Genomic DNA, 7,290 nt, shown 5'->3' on the forward strand with positions numbered 1-7,290 from the left:
CCAAGGTTCCAAATCATGGAAAGGGCTGGATGACTCTGTCGGTGGGGAGTGAGCTGTTTCCTGGCTATGTGGGTTTAAGCCTAGAGTGATTGGTATCATCAAGTTCATGATTTTCCACTCAGCAGTGACAGTGACGGAGAGGAGAAGCAGCCCATTTCTGGAGCAACCAGCATCAATGCTCAGGGTTGTAGAGCCTCAAAGGAACAATGCCCCTTTCCACATTCCAGAGTAGGGTGTGAATGGGGGCGGCTCACCCACAATAATCTGGAAGCAAGAATCCCTTTACTTTGTAGGTCCTGGCAGGAGAGAGGTACTGCCTTTAGACATTGTTCTTACCCAGCAGTTCACAGTCTAGCAAGGGAGGCAAACACACAACCACACCATTGTAGTTCAGCGTGGTAGATGTTTAGGTAGATTTGGGGATATCAAGGCCCAGGTTGGATTCCTAGTTTAGCCTGGTAGTGGCTCTTGAGAAATAACATCTGAGTTGAGATTTTATGGGCCAGGTCAAATGAATCAAGCTGAGAAGGAAGGCCACGGACCTCATGGGCAAAGGAATCAGCAGGTACCATTTCAAGAGACCTCCTAGCAGTGTCGTGTGCTTAGGGAGCCGGATTGTGATCATTTATACCCTGGCTCTTCTGTACATGAGTTGCTGACACCCAGACACCCTGTGCATTTTTTTGAGCCTCTGTTTCCTCATGTGTAACACGGGAATGACAACCTGTATCTCATAAGGGTATTACGAGGATGGAGTAGGCTGCAGTATTTGAAGGCTTCAGTGTGGTGCCTGGATCCTGGGGAGCAAGCATTTGGTAAGTGTTAGCAATTGCATGTGTTTATGTAATATAAAGCATGTTAACCAAATACACTGTAGTAAAGATGGAGGAGCGTGAAAAGATCAGATACAATTGTAGGCTGTGAACTTGAGTATGTGAATGTAGCTTTTTTTTCCTTTTTTTAAATTTCAGCATATTATGGGGGTACAAATGTTAAGGTTACGCATATTGCCCATGCTCCCCCTCCCCCTTCGAGTCAGAGCTTCAAACGTGACCACCCCCCAGACGGTGCACATCTCACTCATTATGCATGTATATATCCGTCCCCTCCTCCCCCCTCCCACCTGCCCGACATCCTATAAATGTTATTCCTATATGTCCACTTAGGTGTTGATCAGTCAATACCAACTGGCTGGTGAGTACATGTGGGGCTTGTTTTTCCATTCTTGGGATACTTCACTTAGTAGAATGGGTTCCAGCTCTATCCAGGAAAATACAAGAGGTGCTATATCACCATTGTTTCTTTTTTTTTTCTTTTTTTTTTTTATTTCGCCATATTATGGGAGTACAGATTTTAAGGTTTCAATAAATGCCCATTTCCCCCCTCCCCCCAAAAGTCTGAGTCTCCATCATGACCATCCCCAAGATGGTGCACATCTCACTCATTATGTATGTATATACCTGCCCCCTTCCCCCTCCCACCTGCCCAATACCCTATTACTGTAGTACCTATGTGTCCACTTAGGTGCTACTCAGTTAATACCAGTTTGCTGGAGAATATATCTGGTGCTTGTTTTTCCATTCTTGGGATACTTCACTTAGTAGTATACCATTGTTTCTTAAAGCTGAATAGTACTCCATGGTATACATATACCACATTTTATTAATCCACTCATGTATTGATGGGCACTTGGGTTGTTTCCACAACTTTGCAATTGTGAATTGTGCTGCTATAAACATTCGAGTGCAGGTGTCTTTTTTGTGGAAAGCAACATGGAGATACCTTAAAGCGATAAAGTGAATGTAGCTTTGGCAGTAGCCTCTGTCAGTGTTTTCTTGTGTTTCTTCATCTTGTGATTCCTCACAATCCTGCCACAGGCTGTGGCCTTTCTTCTGTAGCCTCCTAGGCCTGGTGCTGCCTGCGTCAGGCCGACTGGTAAAATAAAACTTACTGTGGGGGCGGAAGGCATGCTCAGAGGGTCACAGCAGTTATGTCATCTGCAATGGGAAAGGAATGATGAAATTGGCCAGCGTTAAGGCTTCCACTCAGCGTGTTCTTAACTGGCTGAGCTGCTAATTCCTTCTTCTTGTTGAGAGTGAAATCTAGACATTTTCTGGGTGCTGGCTTTGTGCCAGACACCAGCATAGGTGCTGGAGTTCAAAGATAGATCCTGGCCTTTGAAGTGCTCATTTCTAAGTGGCAAAAATGCTTATTTCTGGTGTCACCAGTGCTGCCTGGAGCAAGACACAAGGAGGCCCAGGGAGAGGACCCCCAATACTCTGTCTCCCAGCTTGTCAATTACCCAGTCCAGTTCTCCTGCCAGGATGAAAGCATCCTTTGAGCATTTGCCTCATGGAGACCTTTGTTGGTCTAGTGGGTGGTTTTTCCCAATACAGATGGGAACAATGGCTTTAAGTAAGTTTCCTTTCTCTCAGCCTTGCATAGATTTATTTTTCCCTGCTCTTCTTCCCAAGGTCAAACTCCTTGGCAGATACTGAATATAATGAAATACCCTACAGTTGTATACTTTTCAAGCCTTTTATATATGTTTGTTCTCCCAACAGCTTTGGGAAGGATTATCCTTCCCATTTTACAGCTGAGGAAATTTAAGTTTAGAGAGTCCCTGTGACATGCCCAGGTCATAGTGCCAGTAATTGCTTGAGCTCGATTCAAACTCAGGTTTCCAAATGCCAAGGGCACTGTTCATTCCCATCCGACATCCCCAGACTTGTTCTCTCTCTCTCTCTCTTTGGCTATAGGGAATGTTCAGCCCCCATACAAACTTCTAAACTATATCCAAATCTTTCAACATATTGGCCAGACTCTTTTCCCAGCTCTTGCCCAAGATTCCCAAGTGAGAGAGTTGGACCAAAGGCAATTTTTAAAAACTCAGTGATGAATGTTATGAATGACTCTCTGGCGCTTCCTGTAGTGTCTAGACCCTCACATTTGCGTAAGCCGCAGAAAGGGAAGAGAGAGTCCACTTCCCAAAGTCATCTTGGGGGAAACAGAGAAACATCTTCTTGATTTAGCATTCTCGATAAGTCATTGAAATGGTGCTCTCCAAACTGCAGGGTGCAGGTGATTCCGTCTTGGATCTTATTAAAATGCAGACTCTGTTTCAGCGTGGGTGTGTATGAGATGCTGCACGTTTAGTAAGCTCTGTGCTGATGCCAGCTACCAGGACACGATTTGGACAGCAAGGATTTAAGCCACTGACTCTTAAACTTGGTTTAAAGTTAAGGAGCTTAAAATAATCCTGATGCCTGGGTTCTTAATCCAGAGATTCTAATGTAATTGGTCTAGGCTGTAGCCTGGGATTTCAGGATTTAAAAAGATCTTTCAGTGGATTCTAAGGTATACCAAAGTTTTAAGATTTAAACTCTCTAGTGTATTTCAAAATAGACAGAAAAGAGGATTTTGAATGTTCCCATAACAGAGAAATGGTAAATGTTTAAGGTGATAGATATGCTAATTACCCTTATATGATCATTCCTCAATGTATACATGGATTAAAACATCACATTGAACACCATAAACATGTATAATTATTATGTATCAACCAAAAATAGAATGAAATGTTTTGCCTATTCAGCCTTTTAAAAAAATTATAAAATAAAATAAAACTTAAAAAATAAACTCTCTAAGGTTAGTATCCTCCTCACTAATCATTTCTAATCACAAAATGATGAGAATAGCATTCAGCTATCTCAGAGTGGTTGAGAGGGAGGTGGCTTATATGGCAAATATACTACTCCTTGCTTATAGAAGGGGTTCACTAAAGTAAGTAAAGATTTGCCTTTTTCCCTTCCAAATTCTCAGGTGACACAGGTATATTCTGTTTCCTAAAATTTTCACCTTTCTTCAGTAAGCATTCTTATTTCCTGGATGCTGAAAATCATTTCTAAGAAAAATGGTGGCTTTCAATTCACACTTTCATATTTTTGAAAAGAGTTGGTTTTTTCTTTTCATTTTTGAATAGCTTCTATGAGATTCTTTCCCCTGAAATGGACCTGTATTTAAAGTCGTTTTCTTTGCTTATTCATTTAAGAAATACTTATTGAATGGCCATCTACTAGGTTGCAGGAACTGTGCTGAGCTGTGAGGACTCAGTGCAGAATAAGACTGATGGGGTTTCTGTCTTCTGGGGGTTTGGATGTTGGTTGGGGAGGAACAGAAGAGAGAACCAGGGGTGAACAGTAGAGTGTCATGCAATTAAGGATGGGGGAAGGATGGGAGAAAGCAAGGAACTGGGTGTAGCCAGAAGAGTCAGGAAGACTTCTCTAAGAAAGCGACATTGAGATGGAAAAAAGGCAGAGCCTGGAGGGTTGGAGGTTGCACTGGAAGGAGTGCAGTGGGATTGGAGCATAGGGCACGAGGAGGTGAGCGTGACTGATGCTGGGGAGGCAAGCAGGCTGTAGATGGGGAGGGAGACCTGGTAGAAAGAGCTTAGAGTTTAGGAAGGCTGGAGCATGGGATGCGGAGTTAGGCAGACTGGGTCTTGATTCTGTCACCCCCTGGCCATGGGATGTTGGCCATGCTACTCAGTGTCTCAGACTCTCAATGTCTGGATCTGAAGCGTGGGTGTAATAATGCCTACTTCATTCTAAAGTATACTAAAGTTTGAGGTTTGTGAAGATGAAATGACTGAGTGCCTGAAAAGTATATAACAGGTAAGATCTTGACGAACGATCATTGGTACTAGCAATCCCAAGAACAATGGAGAGTTACTGGTGCTGTCTGGAGGTGGGATTTATAAGGAGTCCGACTGCAGGCAAGGACGTGAGTTGAGAGGTGTTGAGAGCAGTGTGTGTGAATCGATGGTGGCTGGAACTACAAAGCTGCAGGGATTGGCCAGATGTTGATGGGGTGGGAAATGAGAAAAAGGATCGTGAGAGACCGAGATAGTTGTTGAGATTCGGAACATAGGAATAGTGATAGATTTGGGGTAAGGATGGTAATGTCCATTCGTATATGTCGAGATTGTTTTTGTTATGAATCATTTGCAGAGCCCAGGCTTCACTTTAGTTCGTTTGGCAGGAAGGGCTTTATCACAGCGTATTCAATGGCTCAGACCTGTCAAGAGGGCTGAGGAATTGAGGTTGAGCTTTAGGAGCAACCTCTCCTAATGCTCCTAGGAACTGGCTGGCTGCGGTGGCTGCTTTCTCTTCAGTAATCTTGCAATCAGGAAGCGGGCCCCTCTAGAACCACAATACTGCTGTCGCCAACAGGAAACCACTATGGTCAGGAAGGCGCTACTGCTGCTGGCTCTAGAACCAACGTGCCTCTGCAACAGACGGTATCAGCAGGACGGATGCTGCTCCCAGACTTGCCGCAACTGCTAAGCTAGTGTCTGAACACTGGCACCTCTGCAAATGCAGCTGCAGAAAACCCAGACACCTCCACGGCTGTGCTTGCTGGGAAGATGGACAAACATTCCCAAATCCGTCCATCTCAGACCACACGATACTAGAGCCTGACTACAAAGGAATAAGGAAAGTATAATTTTAGCTTTCCAACGTCTAGGGCAGGGGAAAGCACAGTAGAACAGTGTTTTGCAGCCTGCAGGCTATGACTGAAGAGGGCATTATAAAATCAGATCGGGTGGTCACAACAAGATTTTTTTTTCCTTAGTCCTTCTTGGCAACATAGGACAATTCTTACGGTTCATGATGAGAACAAAACAAAACAAAGCAAACCAACCCAGAAAGCTCCTGCACTGGATGTTGAATGCCAGTCTCCCATTGCAGGCTCTCAGGAGAGAACTGTGGGAAGAGCCCAATGGCTGCCGAGTCTGTGGGGCTGGATTTTAGGAGAAAGTCAAAGCTGGAGATACATTTTGCAGGTATTGGCAGAAAGATGTCATTTGGAACCCATGGGAGTGGATTAAATTAGGGAGTGTGTGGAGTGTGAAGAGAAAGAGGTCTGGGACAGAACTCGAGGACCATGGGCATTTGATCTCAGGGGAGAAATCTCCTTCTGAGTTTGTGCTTGTCCTTCATCCACTCTGGTGATTTTAATTTACTCTCCAGGAAGCTGGAGCCAGGGAAGCCCCAGAGGCATGGATAGTTTCAAGCACAGGCTAACTAGTGCTGGTTTTGTAGCAGCCTGGCAGAGCTATCACACACGCCATGCTGGATTGTAAACTGGCACTTAGCATGGGGCCCGGTGCCCATGGCACTCAGGGTGTGTGTGTTGAATGGATGAAGTACTTGGAAAGGATGGAGAAAGCCATTCAGATTTCAGAGGCTCCAGATCGTGAGCTATGATCACAGAGGGGTCTAAAATCCTTACTAGCCATGGTTAACACAGTAGCTTTGTGCATCATTTATAATTTTCCAAGAATAGTTCTGTTGTATTATATTGAATATTTCTGTTGTATTGAAAAGTGGCAACAAGGGGTGGGAGCTGTACAAGATGTGCTTATTGCAATATTGTGTGTAATAGTAAAAACCTAAAATCAAGTTAAATTTTCATGCATTGGAGAATGGACACACTATGGTATATATTCAAGCAGTGAAGAATATATCAGTTAAATGAATGAGCTAGGTCTACATGTATCAGTCTGGATAATCTCAAAAACTTAATATTACATGAAAAAATTCAAGTCACAAATGGTTTGTAAACTATGATGTAATTTATTGAAGTTTTAAAAATCATATCAAATTATACTACATAATCTTATATGAACACAAGTGTAAAATTCTGTAAGTGAAGGAACACACAAACTTCCAGGCAGTGGTTATGTAATCTCTGGAATAGAAGCAGGGTAATGGAGAGAGGAGTAGGACTTTAGCTTTATCTGTACAATTTTATTTTTTTAAAAAAGCAGAAACAAATATAGTAAAATATTAATAGATATTAAATAAGCTGATAAAGTGGGGGAGAAATATTTTCTGTTCTTTTTATAATTAAAAATAAATACAAGCATGTATGAATTTTGCAATGCCCAGAGTGAGAATTAGGCTACCTCCCCTGACTCCAGGTTAAGCAGACGACATGTAAAACAATTACTAGGGTAAAACACACACACACACACACACACACACACACACAGACACATACATATACATACACACATATATGCATAACTTCAAATTAAAATAAGCTTTTAATTTTTTTTACTGGAAAAAAAAAACATGGGCTTTACTACATGTATCTTCAGTTTCTGAGAGATAGAACTTTTATGTTGTGGGCCCCTAACCCTTTTCTGAACCATGTGCTGACCGTACACTGGGTCTATGGGAGATAGGATCCATCCGTGTCTCCCGTCAGATGTTGACCCTGGAG

This window comes from Microcebus murinus, chromosome 12, assembly GCF_040939455.1.
Source record: "Microcebus murinus isolate Inina chromosome 12, M.murinus_Inina_mat1.0, whole genome shotgun sequence".
NCBI lineage: Eukaryota > Metazoa > Chordata > Mammalia > Primates > Cheirogaleidae > Microcebus > Microcebus murinus.